Genomic DNA, 23821 nt, shown 5'->3' with positions numbered 1-23821 from the left:
GGTTCTGTCTATTTATTTATATAAAAAGTCCTACTAAAATAACTTAATTTGTACCATTTACTTTTACCTTTAATGAGTCATGTTATTGCAAGTAATACAAATACAAACTATACTAGAATTGTAGAAAAGCCAAGATGTGGTTACCCTTGCCCTAGCCAGTTTGGCTGAGTAGATAGAGTGCCAGCCTGCGACTGAAGGCTCCCAGATAAAAAAATGTGGTTACTCTACCTAAAAAGACCACGTACTGTATTTTTTAAAAAATATATATTTTATTGATTTTTTTACAGAGAGAAAGAGAGAGGGATAGAGAGTTAGAAACATCGATGAGAGAGAAACATCGATCAGCTGCCTCCTGCAACCTCCCCCTCCCCCTGGGGATATGCCCACAACCAAGGTACATGCCCTTGACCAGAATCGAACCTGGGACCCTTCAGTCCGCAGGCTGACACTCTATCCACCAAGCCAAACTGGTCAGGGCAGACCACTCACTGTATTATCTGTCAAATTTTACATCTCTTAAAAACCTGAGTGAATGACAGTTCGTAGATCTGTAATCTAGCCTTTCAGAGACTGTTTTAATCCACACAGCGCTACTTACCAGAGCTTTCTGCAATGATGTAAACGTGGTGTATCTGCGCAACCCAGTGAGGTAGCCACTGACTGCATGCGGTTATTGAGCATTTGGCTAGTGGGACTGGGGAAGTCAATTTTAAATTTTACTTAATTTTAATTAACTTATTTTAAGTAGTTCCATGTGTTTAGTGGCCACCTGGTTGGACAGTGCTACTAGATGGATACATACATAAACAAGGACAACCATGATTCAGAATCACTTTTGCTCATATGAACAGAGAGAAGGATGTCTTCTCAGATGTAGGCTCTTCCTGGCTTTACATTTTTTCAAATTGCTATAGACACATTGTTGACTGAAGAGTTTATTTCTTTATGTCGGATCCTTGGCATAACCTTTGAGGTTGTCTTTCTTCCTATGGTAAGCTGCCCTTGGAACAGTAATATGGATTTACAACAGAAGAGAACTTAGAAGTATAGATGCCAGTTCATCATCATTTTTTCTATCTACTCTTAATAAGAAAACATATTATAGAAATAATAATCATTCTATTTTAATGGTGCCTTCTGATGCTATTCAAAAGGAGCAACAAGGAACACTTCTGTATTAATTATGAATTCTCTTCAAGTGTATGGCCCTTGATTTGAAAGTACTATGAATTTCAAAATGTCTCCTTTAAGTGTGGCGTTAGAGAATATTTCTTTTGGATTATAGAAAATTTTTTTTATTTATTTGTGTGAAATACATAAACATTCTATCAGTTTTAAGGTTTTTACTATGACTTGTACTATAGACCAGTCTTATACTCTTTGACTTAATTCTGTGGTAAATCCAAACAGAATTATCTGAGATAGTTAAGATTAGACGCAGGTTTCGTTTTGCTTTCTTTTTATGGCACATACCCAGGGTTAGGTTTCGGAGAAGGTAATACTGAGCAAGCTAGGCAGTTAGGACCTCGGTAAAGCTTTCCCAGACCAGCACCAAACCACACACTTTGAGGAGATGGGGACAGCAGGGACTGAGTCACAATGATGAGAAGACAAGATAGAACTGGCAGTGAGGTTGCTTCCTTGTGAGTAACCACAAACAGTGTGCCCCTCGGAGGTTGTGTCCCTGCAGCTCCTTCGGTAGCACTTGTTTTACGTGTTGAGCAAGTTGGAAGCTAGAGTGTGACGAATTGCTGTCAGTGGTCCAGAACATGGATTTTTTTGGATTTGTACCTTAGAACACACACTGACTGGGACATGGGATGTGACTGTGCTTGTGGAAGACTGAAAGAAGGCCAGGCATAAACCTTAAAAAACAAGAAGACAGTTATTTAGATGCAATGAAATGCTTTTTGCATGGTGTGTTTCTTGTAGTGCACATGCGGTTGTATAATGCTGAGGCTGGAGTCCCATTTTACAGCTGAGGAAACTGAGCCTCAGAGAGGTTCCTATTTACTGACAATTATATTGGTGGACAAAAAGAAAAACATAATGAACTATAGACTCCCAAAATGACAGGGTTGTAGAGAATGTTGATGCCAAAAAGGGAGAAAATTGAGTTAGGACCAAGCTGTGCTTAGATCGAGGCTGACTCAGAAATCAAGTCACCCTGGGGCAGCAGGAGTGCAAGTGCCCAGCCATGGGAGAATTGGACTGTGCGGGGAAAATGAGCTTTTGGACAGAAGGCCATAGCATTTGACCATGGGTTTGAGGACAAGGCATCTGAGATATTTTTTGAGTACAAACAGTCCTATTGTATAACTGATAGCTAATATTTTCTGGCTTCATTTGCTACTATAATGATCAGACTCTCCGGTTCCCAAATCAGTTTAATATTGAAGGAAAATTATACTTAACCCTCTACTAATTCTTTGCTAATTTATACTAATAAAAGCATGATATGCAAATTAGACCGGACAGCCAAACAACATCCCGGACGTCCTTCCAGACTAAGCTGTGGTGGCGGGGGCCGAGGCAGAGGCAGTTAGGGGCGATCAGACAGGCAGAGGAGCAGTTAGGGGCAATCAGGCAGGCAGGGGAGTGGTTAGGGGCATCAGGCAGGCAGGCAGAGGCAGTTAGAAGTGATCAGGCAGGCAGGCAGAGGTGGTTAGGGATGATCAGGCAGGCAGGCAGAGTGGTTAGGGGCATCAGGCAGGCAGAGGAGCATTTGGCATCAGGCAGGCCAGGGAGCAATTAGGGGCATCAGGCAGGCAGAGTGGTTAGGGGCATCAGGCAGGCAGAGGAGCATTTGGCATCAGGCAGGCAAGCAGAGTGGTTAGGGGCTATGAGGCAGACAGGCAGGCGAGTGGTTAGGAGCCAGCGATCCCGGATTGCGAAAGGGATGTCCGACTGCCGGTTTAAGGGATGTCCGACTGCCTAAACCGGCAGTAGGACATCCAACGAGAATTCCCAGATTGCGAGAGGGTGCAGGCCAGGCTGAGCACCCCCCCCCCCCCGCACGAATTTCATGCATCAAGCCTCTAGTGTATATAAAAGACAAACATTAAATTATCTTCCTTTGAGAATTATTTAACAATGTTTTCTAATGTAGACTTTTTTTATGCATACACATGTGCCATGTATATAAGAGAAAACATTATTAGAAGTCTTAGATATATACCTTGGAAGATCCTTTTCTTTTCTGCTTGCAATTTCTACCCATAACTTCTTGATCATGGATAAATTTGTGTGACACCCTGTGTAACACATTTGTGTTAAGCTTGTCTGGAGGCATGAGTACAGCAGACACGGAGGGACATTTCAGCGTGATCCCTTACCTCCGAGAATAGCTCTAAGTCTGCTCTCTTGTCATAATCTGCTGTACCCTAAGGATCTATCAGTGAACTGAAAGACAACTTTCATCACTATATGTTTTTTACAAAATATCAGAAATTACCATGTCAGAAGAAATTTAGATCTGTGAAAACCAAAACAACTCTGTGTTATGGTATATACTTTTTGCCCCACTAATTCTCCCTTCCCTGCTCAACCAGGTCAGATGATTCCCGGTGAAATACTAGGATGAGTTTTATTATAACTACTTTGCACCTTGATTGTAGAAGTCAATCTTGAAATGTTCCCAGTGCTCTAGCAATATCACTTCTGAGATCAGTGAGGGCTTATCTTCTGATGGCAGACAGCACAATGTTTGCCACCTTTGAAATTAAAGGAAACTTATTTCAAGCCAGCTGGTCCCGAACACGGTCAGATAAATTCAGTCAAAAGGCTCATGCCCTCTGAGCTGTGAAACATTAGCAAAAATATACTTTAGATTTCAGAAACATAATATGTGACAGTCTTCTGTCCATTGTTCTGGGCGACTTCTTTTAACTCACACTGTTAAAGAAAACATTTCTACCAGGTTTCTCAACGTGTTATGTCAGAGTAACCAACAATAATTTAAGTTTTATAAATCACTAAAATCAAAGGTAATAAAAAAACAATCCAGAAGCACTCAGTAACCATTAAGCTAGGGGGTCAGTTGAGAGCCCCAAAACGCCTTTATCTAGATCCACTGCATGATGAATGAATATTAAATAAATGCGTGACTAATAAAACCATAGGCTTATTTTAGCAGAGAAGGAAACTTAGATCTTGGAGATAATCTATAGTGGAGGAACCTGCAGCAAAGAAAAAAATATGTGACTGTCTTAGTGAGTCCCTACCTCGTTGGTATAGCAGAATCTAGACCAGCAATATTCAACCTTTTTCATCTCATGGTACACATAAACTAAATTACTAAAATTCTACAACACACCATATTTTTTGCCAGTCTGACAAAAAAACAAAAAATAGATGTGATTTTGATTCATTCACACCAGACAGCTCTTGTTGTGCTGGCTGTTGTCATTGTTTTATTTGACAATCTAAGGGGAGAGAGGTCAGTGCCCCTGACTAAATAGGTATTGCATGCTTTAAAAATTCTTGCGGCTCACCAGTGTGCCTCTTGCAGCCCACCAGTTGAAACTTGCTGATCTAAACCAGATTACTTTGCTCCCAGTCCTTGGGAATTGCCATTAAACACTGCTTTCCTGTCTCCCTTTCTGAAACATTCACTTCCTTTGTCCTTGAGACATTTAACTTAGAGACAAATATAATCTAACTTTATCCCTTAGAGATGCGTGATCTTTCTTGCACGTCACTGCAGAAATGTTTACAGTGAGGACACAGAACTTGCTCAGTGTCCATGCATTTGGACAGAAAGCCAGAAGGACAGAACCTTCTAACGTAGCAGGTTAATCAAAATTCCTTGAGCTGAACTCAGGAAGCACATTTTCCTTTTTCTGTACCTTGATGTTTTAGTCTCTGTTTTAATCTTTTGACCCTTCCTTTAGTCTCTTGTCTTATATTTCTTACTCTTTTTCACTAAGAAAAAGTATCCCCCATTTTCCTGGACCATGTTCTGGTTCTGCAGCAGTTAACAAGACCAGACATTATCCTCGCCACCCAGGGAGTCCCATACAAAAAATTAAAAACAGATAATGTTTATGATTATAAGTTGTAATAAGTGCTCTAATAAGAAAAAGTAGAACACCATGAGAAAGACCAGTGGAAAAGGGACAGAATTTAGTTGGGAGGATTCAAGGACAGGTGTTCTGAGGCAGTATTATTTAAAATGGCACTTACATGTAAGTGGATGTTAGGTAGAAAGAGAACTTCACGCAGAAGAGAGAATACCTCCACGACTTCCTAGGCAGGAGGGAGAAGGCATGTGGCCAGGTGCACGGCCAGCAGGCGAGCCCAGAGAGGCAGGCCAGCCACAGTGGGCGGGCACTGTAGTGTTTGCCATGGCTGCTCACCGACCCCAAATAAGGCTTACCTGTTTGAAAGGCAGCTTAAACTGTTGGATGGAAAATGGTTAGGGAAGATGGGAAACATGGAGCAGGGTCCCAATGGAAGCAGAGACCCAGGAATAGGCAGGGACCCGTCTCATGTGGCAGCACTGGGAAATACAGCTGGGGCTGTTGCATGTGAGATTCCTACGAGACATCCAAGAACAGATGTCAGATGAAAAAGTTGGATACACAAATCTCACATTCAGAGGATTTTGAGTTGGAGATAAATATTTGGGGGTTTTCTGCCTGCAACTGGTCAGTGTGCATATCTGTATGTGCATTTATTTGAGTAGATTGTATTTGTCCATGGTACTAAGCTCCAAAGGCAGTGGCTCTCAACCTTCCTCATGCCACTACCCTTTAATACAGTTCCTCATGATGTGGTGACCCCCAACCATAAAATTATTTTCGTTGCTACTTCATAACTGCAATTTTGCTACTGTTTTGAATCGTAATGTAAATATCTGATCTGCAGGATGTATTTTCTTTGTTACCAATTGAAAATAATTAAAGCATAGTGATTAATCACAAAAACAATATGTAATTATATATGTGTTTTCCGATGGTCTTAGGCGACCCCTGTGAAAGGGTCGTTCGACCGCCAAAGGGGTCACGACCCACAGGTTGGGAACCGCTGCACTAGAGAGTATGCAGTGAAAGGCAGATGCCCCCAGCTCTCCTCATCATAGATGGAACCCCCCACTCCTCCCCTCTGCAACCCCTTCTAGAGGTGTTCTGTCACAACTAGGAACTATCTAAAGCCAGGACAATGGACAAGGTCACATTCGGGGAAAAGTGGACACAAACTGAAGAAGAGACTAAAGGGGAAGGGCTAGTGATACCAGAGAAAAACCCAAGTGTGTTGTGGCAGGCACTCGGGATGGGGGACATTTCACGTGTGGGAGTGGGCAGCTAAGTGTGGTGCTGCAAAGAAGCCTAATAAAATAAGGACTGAAAACACACAGTGAATTGCCAAAGAATTCCTGGGTGACTTTATAAACAAAAGGTGCAGGGAAATGGCGAGGATGGGAGTGAGCTTGCAGAGATGAACATGAGTGGGAGGCCGGCAGGAGGGACAGGTTTGATAGCAAATGTTTTGTTGATGCGCACGGGAGTGAGAATGTCTAGCGTTAAACATAACTACAGTGAGGGCATTTCTGTCTCTTGTTTCCAATGTAAGTACCATTTTTCTTTAAAAAATGCATTTAGGTGGAAGCAGGATGTTAATAGAGCAGAAAAAGGTTTAGGATCAGACTGGTTTGGGTTCAGATGTTGACTTAACACTTAACAGAGAGACTTGGGGCAAAGTACATTTCTTTATTTGTGAAATTGGAATTATACTTATTATACTTCCCATAACACAGGTTCATGAGCTGGGGCAATGGAGATTAAAGGGTTTATTTAAGACACGTGAAAACAGAGCTGATGATTAAAAGGTGATTTGAATTCAGTAAGCTAGCAAGGGTAAGGAGATTATGTATGCAAAGAGTTTAGCATAATGCTTCCCTTATAATAAACACTTAAAAGAGAATGGCTCACTAGCTCTTTAAAAGCAAGTGGGACTACTTAAAAATTGTAAAATACTGATGAAGAACATTGTTACAATTATAGAAACCTAAAGTAAGCTAAGAAAAGACAAACTACAAATAGTCATCTGTATCAGTATTGAGTTAGTTGTCTGGTTGCAGGAGAAGTTTGAGTGATACTGGTTTTTACTTCTATGCTTCTGACCACCCTCTCGCCCTCTCGCTCTCATCCCACTCATCAATAAGCAGTTTGGTGCTCATTTACTTTAGAAATCAAACACTTATGTAAATTCGTGTGTGAAATGTGACCACTGCCTTCTAAATGATGGAGGTATTGATGCCCTCTGCTATAAACACGCTGCAAAACACTGCCCTAATGCTGGGTCCAATATTGAATGTGCTGGTAATTATTACTGATGTATTTTTATCTTTGTCTACAGCAGTGGTTCTCAACCTTCCTAATGCCACGACCCCTTAATACAGTTCCTCATGTTGTGGTGACCCCCAACCATAAAATTATTTTCGTTGCTACTTCATACCTGTAAATTTTGCTACTGTTATGAATCGTAATGTAAATATCTGATATGCAGGATGTATTTTCATTGTTACCAATTGAACATAATTAAAGCATAGTGATTAATCACAAAAATAATATGTAATTATATATGTGTTTTCCGATGGTCTTAGGCGACCCCTGTGAAAGGGTCGTTCGACCCCCAAAAGGGGTTGCGACCCACAGGTTGAGAACCGCTGGTCTAGAGCATTGAAGACATCCCAGACTCCTGATGTTGAAAATGGCGCAGTGTTCAAGTAGAATGAGGAAGGTGAATTAGTAGATAGTGGATGTGATGATAGAGACCTTTGTAATGATTAGCCTTTGTTTGTGTTGGGATAGTAGACTCTTGTATGTAGCTTGCTAGGTACAGACCACCACATCCTACCAGTCTGTGGGATGATTTCGATGGACCTACTGAGTATCACATTTTCAGAAGTTCTTTATTGTTACTCTTACTTTATTTTTGAAATTTCTTTTCTTCATGTTGTAAAGAAGTTGGGATTACTCTTTTTCCATGATTTGATTCTGTTTGTTGTGATGCAAAGATGTTATGAGAGCAGAACATCACATTTTTAATATGTCCTCATAAATGATGCCAGAGCCCATTTTCAGATTTGCCTTACCCTTGCTCTCTCAATGAATTCCAATCACCTTTTAATCATTAGCTCTGTGTTCCTGTGTCTTAAACCCTTTAATCTCCGTTGCCCGGCTCTTAACTTCTGCTTATTTCCTCTCCAAAAGAGCTGTTGGTGGTCCTTATGATATCCCTGCGTCCTTAGGCCCTATTTTCTTCTCAGTCCTGTCTTACTACTGGTAACCCTACTAATTAACATCCAGATCTTTCCATTCTTTGCCATTCTTCCTGTTCACATTCTGACTTAATGTGAAGGGTAAATAGTATCAGAGTCCATGGGACTACAGGCCTAATACTTACTGGTTTTTAATAAGTACGCAGAGTGATCTAGAATTGGAACTTAACTGAAAAGAAACTGGGAATATATCTTATTTCTTCCCCCCTTTTAAAAGAGCTTTATTGATAGGTAATTCATATGCCATAAAATTCACCTATTTAAAGCATATAATTCAACAGTTTTTATTATATTTACAGAGTTGTGCAATCATAACCATAATCTAACATTAAAACATTTTTGTGACCTCAGAAAGAAAACCCATACCAACTGACTGCTAACCCCTCCTTCCCCCCCCTCCCCGTGACAATCACTAATCTATTTTCTGTCTCTAAGGATTTGCTTGTTTTGGACATTTGATATAAATGGAACCATACTGGCTTCTGTAACTTGGCATAATATTTTCAAGGTTGATATATGTTGTGACCATGTATCAGTATTTCATTCCTCTTTAATGCCAAATAATATTCACTTGTGTGGATATATAATATTTAGCTTATCTATTTATCAACTGATAAGCATCTAAGTTGTTTCTACTTTTGAATACTATCAGTAGTGCTGCTATGAACATCTTGTACAGGTTTTTCTGTGGATGTATGTTTTCAGTTCTCTTGAGTACATATCTGGGAATGGAATAGCTGGTATAATAGATCTATATTTCATTATTTGAAGAATTAAACTGTTTTCCAAAGAAACTTCACCACTTAACAGTCTCACCAGGAATGTATGAAAGCTCCTGTTTCTCCATATCCTCACCAATATTTGTGATTGTCTATTGTTGTTTTATTATAGCCATCCAAGTGGATGAGGAGTGGTATCTCACTATGGCTTGATTTACATTTCCTTAAGGATTAATGATGTTGAGCATCTTTTCATGTGCTTCTTGGCCATTTGTACATTTCTTCGAAGAAATGCCTGTTCGAGTCCTTTGTCTTCTTTCTTAATTGGGTTGTTATTTGTCCTTTTTGTTGATGTTAAATTGTAAGAGTTCTTTATTCCAGATATAAGTTCCATATAAATATTTTCTCCCATTCTTTGGATTCATTTGTTTGTTGGTTATACTTTTTTTATAGTATCCTTTGAAACAAAAATAGTTTATAATTTTGATGATGTCTAATTTATATCTGTTTTTCTTTATTTCCTTTTTTTTTTTGTCATTTGTGTCTTTGATGTCATATCTAAGAAACCATTACCCAATCCAAGGTATAAAGGTTTACTCAGATGTTTTCTTCTTAAGAGTTTTATAGTTTTTACTCTTACATTTAGGTCTATGATCCATTTGAGTTAATATTTGTGTGTGGTGTGAGGCAGGGGCTCAACTTCATTCTTCTACATGTGTATATCCAGTTGGCCTAGCACCATTTGCTAAAATGACTATTATTTCTTTCTTTTTAAAATATATTTTTATTGATTTCAGAGAGGAAGGGAAAGGGAGAGAGAGATAGAAACATCAATGATGAGAGAGAATCATTGATTGGCTGCCTCCTGCACACACCCCCACTGGGGATCGAGTCCACAACCTGGAATCGAACCAGTGACCTCTTGGTTCCTGGGTCGACGTTCAACCACTGAGCTACACCTTGCTGGTATTTCTCTATGGAATTTTCTTGGCACCCTTGTCAAAAATTAGTTGATCATAATATAAGTGTTGATTTCTGAACTTTCAGTTCTCTGGTACTAATCTGTATGTCTGTCTTTATGCCAGGATCATAATGATCTTAACTACTATAACTTTATGTTTTCAAGATCGTGTTGGGAATTTTGAGTCTCTTATATTTACATATAAATTTAGAATCAGCTTGTCAATTTTGCAATAAATCAACTGCGTTTTTGATAGGGATGATATATTGACCTTAGATTATATTATGCCACTTTGGGGGTAGGAAATACTAAGTTAGGATGAATGTCATTTCTCTGTTAGAACATGTGTATACACTCTTGGTGCTAAGATGGGGATTAGTTGTTGAAGTACGTCAGACATACACAGTGGTCTCAGGTCAGCTGCAAGTGTGTTAAGTGACATCTTCGGGGTATTTGATGTCCTAAAAGATTTCCTTTAGGCCACAGTGTATCTCTAATGTCACCAAGTAAGCAGTAAAGGTTAGAGTGTTGGATTAAAATCTCTGAAGTCAAGAGATCACTGCAGAGCTAACTGGCTTCATCTTTGACTTGTAGTTTGTGTTTGAATAAGAATCCCTCCCATATGTAATGTCTAGTTGATTTGTCCATCTGGGCTGTTTGTTTTTATTGTTGACACTTTTGAGATGCCCACCTGTTTCCTCCCCTTTGCCCACCTCCACACAGTCCTCGCCTTCCCTTGCCCTCACCACACTATTCTCTGAGTCCATGGACTATGTATATATGTTTTTTAACTAATCCCTTCACTGTCTATTATCCAGTCCCCCACCTCCCTCCCCTCTGACATCTGTCAGTCTGTTCCATGTATTCATGCCTCTAGTTCTATTTTGTTTGTCAGTTTATTTTGTTCATTTGATTCCACGTATTAGTGAGATCATACGGTATTTGCCTTTCTCAGACTGGCTTATTTCACTTAGCATAATAATCTCTAGGTCCAGTCTTGCTCATGCAAAAAGGTAAGAGTTCCTTCTTTTTTGCAGCTGCAAAGTATTCCGTGGTGTAAATGTGTACTGTAACTTTTTTATCCACTCATCTACTGAGGGTCAAGTTTCCAGATCTTGGTTATTGTAAATAAAATAACACTGCTATGAACATAGGAGTGCATATATTCTTTCTGAGTAGTGTTTTGGGATTCTTAGGATATATACCCAGAAATGGGATCGCTGGTTCAAAAGGCAGTTGCATTTTTAATCTTTTCTTGTTCTCATTCTAATTCTTTTGGTGGTAGGGTTAGATCGTTTGTTTGAGCTATTTCTTGTCTCTTGAGGTAGGCCTGTAATGCTATGAACTTCCCTATCAGGACTGCTTTTGCTATGTTCCATAGATTTGGGGTTATTGTGTGTTCATTTTTAGTAATTACCAGGTAATTTTTTATGTCTTTTTTATCTCCTTGGTAACCCATTCATTGTTTAATAACATGCTATTTAGCCTCCATGTGTTTGAGATTTTTTTAAATTGGAGTTTATTTCTAGTTTCATGCCATTGTGATCCTAGATGAGGCTTTATATGATTTTAATCTTGAATTTGTTAAGACTTATTTCGTGTCCTAATTTGTGGTCGGTCTTTGAGAATGTTCCATGTGTACTTGGGAAGGATGTATATTCTGCAGCTTTGGGGTGAAATGTTCTATAAATATCAATTAAATCCATCTGATCCTGTGTGTATAAGGTCACTGTTTCCTTGTTGATTTTTCATCTGGAAGATCTATTCAGTGATGATAGTGGGGTGTCAAAGTCCCCTACTATGACTATTGCTGCCAATCTCTTAAAGTCCACCAAGAGTGTTGGGGGGGGGGTGCGGCGGCGGGGGAGGGGGGGGCGGTCAGCAAACATCCCCCTCCACCTGCCTCTGCCTGCTGGCCACCTGACCAACTCAGTCATTGAAAAGGCTGTTTCTAAATGGGCTTTTGGCGGAATTGGGAGGATCGTACCTCTGGGTCTCCCATGAGGGGGGTGCCATTCAGACTTCAGGAAATGGTGGGTGTGTATCCCGCCCCAGAGCCACACATCTGAGTCTGTCCCAGGATATTTCCCTGACCTGGGCAGGGCCGAGGCCCTCGTGGGCAGGCCAGTGGGGTCTGCTGGAAGCCCGGAGTTTCTGTCAGCTCTCCCATGAGGGGAAAGCACCAGTCACTTCCCTGCACAGCCAGGAAAGTGGGGAGAAATGGCTGCTGCAGTGTGGGGAAGGGGGGGCGCAGCACAGGTATCCCCGCAGCAGCTCCCCATGTCTCTCCCCAGTGCCTCCCACCCAGAATCTCCTCAGGCAACTCCAGTTTGTACCATCCTTCCTCCACTGGCCCCTTCCTCCACTGGGCCCCCTCCCTCTACCCGGCCCGCCCCCCACCCGAACCCTTCCTCCACAAGCCCAGGGTAAGTGGCTGCCAATGAAAGGCCTGTGCTCCGGCCCTTTATTTAAAAAGTGGCACCCTGCCGCCTTTAACACTGGATGCCATGTGGCTCTGGCACTCTGGACTGGGGAGCCCAGCCTGGGGGCCAGGGCCAGGCGTCACTCCTCTTAGGTGGGAATTCGCCCCCTCATCCCCTCCCACCCCCAACCTGCAGCCAGGATGTCCCTCCACAGCCTTCGCCTGCACCTGTGGGAGCGGGAGCGGGACCAGCCCCTGCCGTAACCCTGCCCTTCCTTGTTTAAAGGTTGCCTCTTCAGCTGTTCTTCAGTTGGTAATTCAGGGTGAATGCTCCCCAATTTAGTTTTATTGCCAGTTGGACTCTGTGAGGAGGTGCAAGAAAGAGCCACCTACTCTGCTGCCATCTTGAAACTCCTCTGCTCTGATTGTTATTATTTCTTTTCTTCTGTTTACTTTGGATTTAGTTTGATCTTTTATTGTTTCTTAAGGTGGGAACTTAAATTACTGATTTTAGGTTATTCTTTTATAATATACGCGTTCGATTAGTATACATTTCGCTCTAAGGCAAGCATGGCAAACTTGCGGCCCACAACGAATATTTTTGTGGCCCAGCCAATATAACGGTATGTAAGAAACATTTTAATAAAAATTTCATAACTTAATTTTTACAATATCCTGTTATACATAATTATTAATAATGAGCTACAACATTCGCTGATGACTGATTACTATAATCATGTTGCATTCATTTCCCTTACGCACAGGTGCACCATTTCTCTCCACTAATACTGGCAGCGAATATTTTAGCAGCCAATTGCCACGTCATTAGTCTTGGACTGACGTGTTTGGTGTGCGCAACTGGCAATATTTCGCTTTTGGAGAACAAGAAAAAGAGGTTTATTTGTGTTGAGCTCATTAATTTGTGCAGTTATTCAGTGTCTGGTAAATTAATGTTCAAGAAAAATTATTAATTTTTATTTAAATGTTCTATTATTTTATGTTAACGATTACTCATTTATTTTAGCCCTTTGTATTCAGCATGTCTCTATCAAAATAAACCGACATTTCTATGAAAATTGAAGCTTTTGTTTTTTTGCGGCCCACATAAGCTTAAACATTGTTTATTTGGCCCATGTTAGCCTTTGAGTTTGACATGCTTGCTCTAAGGACTGTTTTTGCTGAATCGCACACTTATTGGTAAGTTGTGTTTCCACTTTTGTTTATTTTAAAAATACTTTTATTTCTCTTCAGATTTCCGCTATGACCCAGGTATTCTTTTGAAGTTTGTTCTTTAATCTTGTATTTGGGGATTTTCCAGTTACCTTTTTCTTATTGAATTCTACTTTAATTCCACTAAGAGCAAACAGTGTATAGTTTCTATTCTTTTAAATTTGTTAAGATGTGTTTTAAGGTCCAGACTTTGGTCTATTTTGGTAAATGTTCCATGTGAGCTTGAGAAGAATGTGTAGGCAGCTCTTGTTGGTTTATAGTTATCAGTTATATTCATTTGATTGATAGTGTGTGTAGTTGAGTTCAACCGTGTTCTTGCTGATTTTCTGCCCGCTGGATCTGTTCATTTCTGAGAAAAGGGGTGTTGAGTCTCCAACGATGATAGTGGACTTACCTGTTTTTCTTTACCGTACTATCTGTTTTTGTGTCACGTAATTTGATGCTCTGTTGTTAAGCAGATACACATTAAGAATAGTTATGTCTTCTTAGAGAATTAACCTCTTTATCATTATGTAATATCTTTCTTTATCCCTGATAACTTTCCTTACTTTAGAGGATGCACCAGTGGGGTTCCTTCGGCCTGGCCTACGGGGATTGGGCCGAAACTGGCCCAGTGCATGGATTCATGCACCGGTGGGGTCCCTTGGCCTGGCCTGAGAGGATTGGGCTGAAACCGTCTCTCTGACATCCCCTGAGAGGTCCCAAATTGCGAGAGGGCGCAGGCCAGGCTGAGGGATCCCACCGGTGCATGAATCCCTGCACCAGGCCTCTACTGCTATTATAACCATTATTAGGTTAGCATGGATCAATAGTTCCCTCTTATCAGCAGAGGATACATCCTAAGAACCCCAGTAGATGCCTGAAGTTGAAGCCAGATAGCATCAAATTATACATATACTAGAGGCCTGGTGCATGAAATTCATGCACAGATAGGGTCCCTAGGCCTGGCCGGCGATCAGGGCCAATCAGGCCTTCCAGCTGCTGGCTGGGGCCTCCCTTCCCTGGCTGCCAGTCGGGGTCTTCCTTCATTCTTCACCACCCCCTGGTGGTCAGTGCATGTCATAGTGAGCGATCAAACTCCCGGTCTCCCGGTGGAACTACCGTGGGGACACTTTGCATAATATCCTTTTATATACCGAGAGAGAGAGAGAGAGAGAGAGAGAGAGAGAGAGAGAGAGAGAGAGAGGTCTCCCACCAACAAATTGAATGCCTTTGCCATCTTAACTAATCATGCACTGTGGCTGTAACTTTTAGAGTTTGAGGTGCAACAGCAAAACTAACACATTTTTTTCTTCTTTACAATATCACAGCTATAGAAGATTCAACTTTACTATAGACCTTAGCAATCTCACCATATGATTTTTTTTCTTACTTGGGTGAGAACCTTCACCTTTTCACTTAAAGGAAGAATGTTACGGCTTTTCTTTGGCATATTCAAATTGGGGCTATTACTAAGTAAAATAAGGGTTACTTGAACACAAGCAGGGTGATACTGTGACAATCAATCTGATAGCCAAAATGGCTATTATGTGACTAATAGGAGGGTAGCATATGTAGTGTGGAGACTCTAGCAAAGGCCAGAGCAGGCTGGTGCAAGATCATCACACAGTTTAAAACTTATGAGCCCAGGCCAGTGTGGCTCCATTGGTGGAGTGTTGTCCTATGCACTGAAAGGTCACCGGTTTGATTCCCAGTCAGGACACATGCCCAGGTTGTGGATTCAATCCCCTACCGGGGTACATACGGGAGGCAACCTATCGATGTTTCTCTCTCATATCAATGTTTCTCGCCCTCCCTCTCCCTTCTTCTCTCTAAAAAATCAATTTTAAAAAACATATTTAAAACTTATGAGTTATTTCCAGAATTTTCTGTTTCATATTTCTGAACCGAGGTTAACCACAGGTAACCAAAACCACAGAAAGTGAAACAGTGTATAAGGGGGAACTACCTATATTTTCTCCATCCTTTTACTTTTAATATATAGTATGTACCTTTATATTTAAAGTGGATTTCTTATAAATGGCATATAGTTGGGTCATCTTTTTTTATCTACTCTTGACAGTCTCTATCTTTTAATTGGTGTATTTAGACCATTGACATTAAAAGTGATTAGCAAATATTTGGGTTAGCAATAGCTACCACATTCATTATTGTCTTCATTGTTGCCCTTCTTCTGTGTTTCTTTTTTGTCCTCCACTCTTTTTCTGCCTTTTATAGTTTAATTGAACATTTTATATGATTCCGTTTTCTCTCTTTTCTTAACATATCATTTGTACTTGTTAAACTTTTTTAGTGATTGCCCCAGAATTTACAATATATATTTATAACTAATCCAACTTCACTTTCAGATAACACTGGCCACTTCACAGGCAATATGAGCACCTTAAACAAAATAATTCTAATTCCTTTTCCCCATCCCTTTATCATACCTGTCATTCATTTCACTTGTATATAAGCATACATATGAACGTATTTACACACATATGTAAGAGATATATACATAAGGAGACAATCTGACCTATTTTATTTTCTTCTCTCTGAAGAGCTTCCTTTACCATTTCTTGCAAAGCAGTTCTACTGGTAACAAAGTTCCCCAAATTTTTGTTTGTCTGAGAAAGTCCTTATTTCTTTTTCACTTTTGAAGGATAATTTCACCAAGTGCAGACTACTAGGTTGGTGGATTTTTCCTCTCAACACTTAAAAATTTCGCTCCACTTTCTTCTTGTGTACATGGTTTTTGAGAAGTCAAATGTAATTCATAGCTGCGTTCCTTTATAGGTAAGGTAGTTTATTTTCCTCTGGCTTCTTTCAGTGTTTTTCTTTAATCTTTCTTTCCTTTCCTTTTTTTTTTAATTTTGAAAATTATATATCTACATGTGGGTTTTTTTGGTTTGTTTTTGTTGTTTGCATTTTTCCTCCTTGATGTTCTCTGAGCTTCCTCGATCTGTGATTTGGTGTCTGACATGACATTAATTCAAATGTTGTGCCCCAACTGACTGTGGAGATACAGATACCCTGATGCATTCTTTGTTGCACAAGCAGATGGAAGTTCAAGACTGGAGTCCCTGGGAGTAGTGGTGAGGACATAGAAATTACCACCTGCACTGCAGGTCAGTGTCTTAGGCACTGAGTGTCAGCACCGCACGTCCCAGGCAAAAACCCTTTCATATCGCCGAATAGCTCACTACTGAATAACACTTTCAACCTATTTAATAACATGGAAAAAATGCCAGAGTAAGTCCCTAAATTTTTTGTTGATGCCACAAGTAACTTCATCCATTAACAGGCTGAGTTAGATTAAAACCCATGATATTATGAAATAACCCAGGCACTCTGTTCATTTTATTCTTGGTCATGTTCATTTAGCCATGTCTCGCACAAGATGGAGTAGAGAAACAGTTGTGGGCCCCAGGACACAGGTTTTTTATGCCACTAAGAAGTGTGGTCTGAGACAGGCTAAGGATTCTCGGAGCGTCAGAGTATTAATTTGTGAGATGAAAAGGTGGGAGAATCACCACGGTCTCTCCTAGCCATAACTAAATCTGCCCTTTTTTATGGCTGTGTAAAGAATTAAAATCGTGATCATTTCTGCCTCAGAGGATTGCATCATCTTAGAAAGTAAATCACTTAGTAAGAAGTTATTTACAGTCACTTAAGAGTTTAGAATATCTGAATGTATTTATCGCAAATGTAATGATATTCATAACAGAATCCTAAGTACTCAAAGTGTCTCTGTGTGCGCATGTGTGTGTGCTTAAGAAATTGCTGAAAGTATTCTAGCCCTGTTCTTGAGAATTTTTTTATTTTCCCTATTTGTTAGAGAACTAAATCCAAGATCGTCTGGAAAGTTGGCTTTGTGCACTGATAGGTCATGTGATTCCTGCCCTCTCCCCCGCCCCCTTGCTCAGCGAGTCCCTGCACACACTGTTCAGTAAACAACTTCAGAGAACCAGGCCCCCAGTTCATTCACAGCGTATTTGGAAAGGGCTGTCTTTGTGTGGCTTTGCTTACTGGCTGGAGTGGAATGGAGAGTTAGCATTTGTGTTTTCATTAGCGCTTTTTATAGCATTGAACCAGCTGTAGCTGGTTAACTTTAGCCGGGGTCGCCATTAGTGTACAGGTCTCTTATGCCGGATAAGGGGCCTCTGATGAAGCAGATTTTGTTGCTTATGGTACCTCTGACTGTGTTAACCTGAACACAGTCTGTTACGGGATATGATTTAGAATGGCTCTGTAAAATACAGGGACTGCCTACGCGCTCGTCAGTCCATCCTTGAAAATAAACAGGGACTCGAAAATAAAATATAGGTAGCTTGCCTTATTACACTAGCCATCCCTAAACAAGAGAGACAACAACTAGCCATCCTTCCCAGATCACACTTCCTCGAATGACTCTTTTAAAGAGAGCTATGATCGTTTCCTATCTATACTTTCAAAATTAGGAGGAGAAAGTTGTTTTACCTGTAGCCACAGCAAGGAATCATCTCATAGGTCAGCAAGTTTTCAACCAGTGTGCCACAAAATTTCTTAAAACATGCAATACCTGACTATTTAGTCAGGGACACTGACCTCTTTTCCCTTAGATTGTAAAAAAAAAAAAAAAATGCCAACACCCAGCAAATAACTGTCCTGTGTGAATCAAAATATACCTTTTCTTTTTTTCAGATCAGCAATAATATATTCTTTGTTGTGCTGCACCAAAGAATATGCATAGTAATTAGTTTACGTGCACCAGGAGGTGAAAAAGGTTGAAAACCGCTGTTATAAGGGGTAGAAAATAATTTACCCAACCGTTTATGAATAAGTTAAACAGAACTGTTTATATTGCTATAGCATTTCGTGGGTTGAACTCTGACTGAAGGCAAACTTAACTTCTTAAAAATCATTAATAGCTAGGTAGAAATGAATGTATGTAAGAGATTAACCAAAGAATTTATATGCATAACCCATGGACACAGACAATAGTGTGGTGAAGGCCTGGGGAGGGGTCAGGAATAGGAAGGAGGGAGCCAATGGAGGGAAAGGGGAACATCTGTAGTACTTTTAACAATAAAGATAAAATTTAAAAAAAAAATGTATGTATTAGAAAAATGGCAGTGGGAAATGAAAAACATTTTAATTCATGATTAGTGCTGTGTGTTCCCTATTATACCACATAAGGATCCACTTAATATCCAATGGTCCATTTGTACTGTTTTTTATTTTTATTTTTTGTACTGCTTTTTTGATAAACTGATATTTATTGAAGCCTTATCAAGGCATTTAGATGTCATTGGCCTGTTACATCCATTATAAATTTCTCATCAAAATATTCATTTAAGTTTTGATATAAATATTGCATAGATAATTATTTTATTAGAGGTTACATAAGAGTGATTTCAAATTTTCCTTATGGAATTTTTTTCCTCTTATGGTAAATATCTTAGTTTCTTTGAAATACATACTGGGCTGAACCGGTACAGAACTGGTGGCATCCATATTGGGCTTAGAAAAAGATTTAATGATATGTATCTTTATGTTATATGCTGGTGATAACAAATTCAAAATATTAGGTGATGCATTAAATATTGAATTTTTAAAACTTCTCTATAAAATATTATAAAACATTTTAAAAAGCATTTTAAGTGGAGAATGTTTATTTGATTCTTTTGTGGCCTGTTTGGGGATTAAAAGGTAAACCAATTTAGCAAGTATTCTGATGTAGCCAAGAATCTATAGGACTCAGCTACTTCCTGGATCAGTCTCATCAGAAATAGAAAAATTTATCCTCCTTTTAAACTTAACTTATTTGCAAAAGTCAGTGTAGGCCTTTGAAAGTGCTAAATGATTAAGTTATGAAAGTATAAAAGGATTAAGATTCTTCCTTTAACATCCATCTTTCACAGGATCCCAGCCTAGGTAGGTCCCTTGAGGAAAAACTGTCCTTGATTCCTGCTGACACTCTTTTTCCCCAGAATAGGGGATGATAGTATTAGATATTCAGTAAATTCGTGCGTTAGGATGGCAATATGGACTCAACTGTCATCCACCTCACAGGATTGCTTAGGGAATTAAATGAGATAATAAAGATGAGATTCCTGGCACACAGTAGATCTTAATTTTTTTCATTTTTACAGACCAGCGGTTGGCAAACACAACATTATAGGCTTGATAGACCATACCACTGTTTCTGTTGCAGTTACTCAACTCAGCTATTGCAGAGTGGAAGTAGCCACAGACAGTAATATATACATAGATGAGTGTGGCTGTGTTCTAATAAAACTTACTTACAAAGACAGTTGGCAGGCAGAATTTGACCCAAAGGCCATAATTTGACAACTTGTGTTCTGTACAAGTAGGTAAATTTCTTTATGTCTTATATTTCTTTTGAAGGATAAAAGATAATTTTCAGCTACTATTTATTACAGTTCCAACTTCCCACATTACACACTTAAAGGTATAAGTATGTGCTTATGCGTTTTTTAACTGCATACAGAATGGCATGTGCAAAATAATTACTGTGCTTAATGTATTATATATCAACTTTCAGATAAAATAGCTCCTGTCACATGTGGTAAAAAGGTGTAAAATTTAGAAATGTTGGGATTTCCTGCATGCTCTCTCTCAAATAGGTTGAATTACAAAATGATACATTTTGAACCAAAGTAAGGTAAAAATAAAAAATCTTTATCCAGGATTTATTGTTCATAAGTGAGAGCATAGACCAGCCGTGGGCAAACTACAGCCCGCGGGCCGGATCCGGCCCGTTTGAAATGAATAAAACTAAAAAAAAAAAAAAACCGTACCCTTTTATGTAATGATGTTTACTTTGAATTTATATTAGTTCACACAAACACTCCATCCATGCTTTTGTTCCGGCCCTCCGGTCCAGTTTAAGAACCCACTGTGGCCCTCGAGTCAAAAAGTTTGCCCACCCCTGGCATAGACACTGGGGAAATAGAAAGCACGTAATGAAAAAGTGTAAAGAGCATAAGAATATGGATGACAGTAAGGCTTATTGTAAATTCTGAGAAAAGCAGTAGAGGTGTGTGGGACATAATCCAGGATTTTTCATTTGCATCTAGATTCTGGTGCCAGCTCTCGTACTGCACAGTCTTAGGACCTCGGGAAACCACTGCTCTTGGGCTTTCGTTCCCTCAGTATCATGTAGAGAGCTAATATGCTTCACACATTGCTGATAGTGTTACAGAGGTGTGAAGTGCTTTGAGAGCTTTCAGTTGCTATGAAATACCATTATTGATAGTACATCTGACAGACACACTTACCTTGATCCAAGGACAATTTGAAGCTGCCTTCTGATGAGTGTATGCTGGCCTTTTCCAAAGCAGTAGAACGTAAGGACATGTATCTTCTCTTGGTTACCTGCACATTAATGCTGGCCTACATATTCAACCTGTGGAGGTACATATTTAGGATAAATGTTCTAAAGAAGAAATTACTAATTTCTTATTTAACAAATGTCACTTAACCTATAACCCTTCTGCTTTGGATGCACCTGTGTGGCTGATCTGACATGACTGGTCCTTATTCACATGTGATGTACATTATTTATTATTTCCCGTAGACTCAAAGAAAGTTAAACAGCTGTAACCACTGAAAGGAAGTCACAGAGTGCCAGTGTCATACTGAATCCAAGGCCTTTGTAAGGGTGACCTACAGACTATTAGAGCAAGGATCTAGTCGACCCCGGGGCATTCTAATGGAAGGGGACTATAGGGGAAGGAATGAGGGAATCAATAGGAAAGAAGGGAAGGGAGCACTAAAGAAACTAAGGTGTACCCCAAAGAGGGTGCCCAAATTTCCAACCACTCACCAACTGCAGAAGTTCCTGTAGGCACAGGATGTAGAGGGGCAGTGTGAGCCCCATTCTTCCCAGTCTCTGCTCTTCTCTGGGGCTTACTCTGCCTACAGCAGCAGTTCTCAACCCGTGGGTCGCGACCCCTTTGGGGGTCGAACGACCCTTTCACAGGGGTCGCCTAAGACCATCGGAAAACACATATATAATTACATATTGTTTTTGTGATTAATCACTATGCTTTAATTATGTTCAATTTGTAACAATGAAGTTGTGGGTCACCACAACATGAGGAAGGGTCGCAGCATTAGGAAGGTTGAGAACTACTGGCCTACAGGGACAAGGGCTATCTGGACCTGGCCTGTGACTGTTCTAAGGTCTTATAACAATGGGGAGAATAAAAGTCACAGTTTTTGGCTTAAAAATCTGTATTAGTCACCAACTTACACCATACACAAGAATAAACTTAAAATGGATAAAAGACTTAAATGTAAGTCATGAAACCATAAAATTCCTAGAAGAAAACATAGGCAGTGCAATCTCAGACATCTCACATAGCAGAATTTTCACCAGTACATCTAGGGCAGTGGTCAGCAAACTGCGGCTCGCGAGTCACATGCGGCTCTTTGGTCCCTTGAGTGTGGCTCTTCCACAAAATACCACGTGCAGGCGTGCATGTACAGTGTGAATGAAACTTCCTGGCCCATGCGCAGAAGTCGGTATTTTGTGAAAGAGCCACACTCAAGGGGCCAAAGAGCCGCATATGGCTCGCGAGCTGCAGTGTGCCGACCACTGTCCTAGGGCAAGAAAAACAAAGTAAAAAATAACACTAAAAAGCTTCTACCCAGCAAAAGAAACCATCATCAAAATGAAAAGGGAACCTACTGTATAAGAGAACATATTCGCCCAATGATAAGGGGTTAATTTCCAAAATACATAAAAAACCCATACATCTCAACAAAAGGAAGACAAATAACCCAATTAAAAAATGGGCACAGGACCTGAATAGGCACTTTTCCAAAGAGGACATACAGATGGCCAAGAGACATATGAAAAAATGTTTAATGTCACTAATCAGAGAGATGAAAATTAAAATTACGATGAGTATTACCTCACACATGCCAGAATGGCTACATCAATAAATCAACAAACAGCTCTAGCCAGTTTGGCTCAGTGGATAGAGTGTCGACCTATGGACTGAAGAGTCCGGGGTTCGATTCCGGTCAAGGGCATGTACCTCAGTTGCTGGCTCGATCCCCGCCCTGGTTGTGGCATGTGTGGGAGACAAATAATTGATGTGTCTCTTTCACATTGATGTTTCTCTTCTCACTTTCTGTCGCCCCCCCATCCCTTTCACTCTCTAAAAAGAAAAAAATCAATGGAAAAATATCCTCAGGTGAGGATTAACCAAATAAATCTATCTAATAAAGAGCCAGGGTCATAACAACTGATGGCTCAACCAGACCAAAGTCTGTGGGCGCCCCGACCCAGCACTGACTGCCTACGGGGCTGCAGATCAGGCCCAGAGAGGGGGCTGCAGATCAGGCCCAGAGAGAGGCCTGCAGAGAGAGAGGCAGGGTCTGATTCGTCGCCTCTGTGGTAGCCGTTGATCAGAACTTGCCTCTTTTTCTCTCCCTTCCTGGCCAACAGCTATGCCTCCATTTCTCTCCAGGCCTCCACTGAGACTGCTGATCAGACCCACCTTTCTGATCAGGCCCTGTTGATAGGCCCAGAGACGCTGACTGGCATAGAAACTGACCAATCAGAACCAAATCTGGGTCACCTGTGAGGAGCCAATGGCTGCCTAGAAGGCAGAGCTTTTGACACTGACTGGCTTAGAAACTGACCAATCAGAACCAAATTGGCTGACAGAGCAGGGCAGTTGGGGGCAAGATCAGGCCAGCAGGGGAGAGCAGTTGGTGAGGTCAGGATGGCAGGGGAGGGCAGCTGGGGGCAAGATCAGGCCGGCAAGAGAATGCAGTTAGGGGCTATCAGGCAGGCAGGCAGAGACAGTTAGGGGCGATCAGGTAGGCAGGCAGGTAGAGAGGTTAGGGGCAGGCAGGCAGAGGGGTTAGGGGCAATCAGGCAGGCAGGCAGGCAGGTGAGTGGTTAGGAGCCAGCAGTCCCAGATTGTGAGGGGGTGTCCGATTGGAGTGGGTGCAGGCTGGGCTGAGGGAACGCGCCCCCCCTCCCCCGTGCACAAATTTCATGCACTAGTCCTCCAGTAAATAAATAAACAAGTGCTGGTGAGGATGTCAAGAAAAGGGAACTCTAGTACACTGCTGATGGGAGTAAAGATTGGTGTGGCCACTGTGGAAAACAGTATGGAGTTTCCTCCAAAAAATCAAAAATGGGACTACCTTTGGACCCAGTGATCCCATCCTAGAAGCCCAAAACACCAATCAGAAAA

General features: G+C 40.7%; 1 protein-coding gene across 17 annotated transcripts in view; it reads left to right on the top strand.

Moving 5' to 3' along the window:
- The window catches only part of SPIDR (scaffold protein involved in DNA repair), a 285103-nt gene that overhangs the window by 187019 nt on the left and 74263 nt on the right, over positions 1-23821 (top strand). The window lies entirely within an intron of this gene.

This window comes from Myotis myotis, unplaced genomic scaffold (assembly GCF_014108235.1).
Source record: "Myotis myotis isolate mMyoMyo1 unplaced genomic scaffold, mMyoMyo1.p scaffold_m19_p_16, whole genome shotgun sequence".
NCBI lineage: Eukaryota > Metazoa > Chordata > Mammalia > Chiroptera > Vespertilionidae > Myotis > Myotis myotis.
Note: the sequence above shows the minus strand (reverse complement) of the source record. Positions and strands in the feature narration are given on the sequence as shown.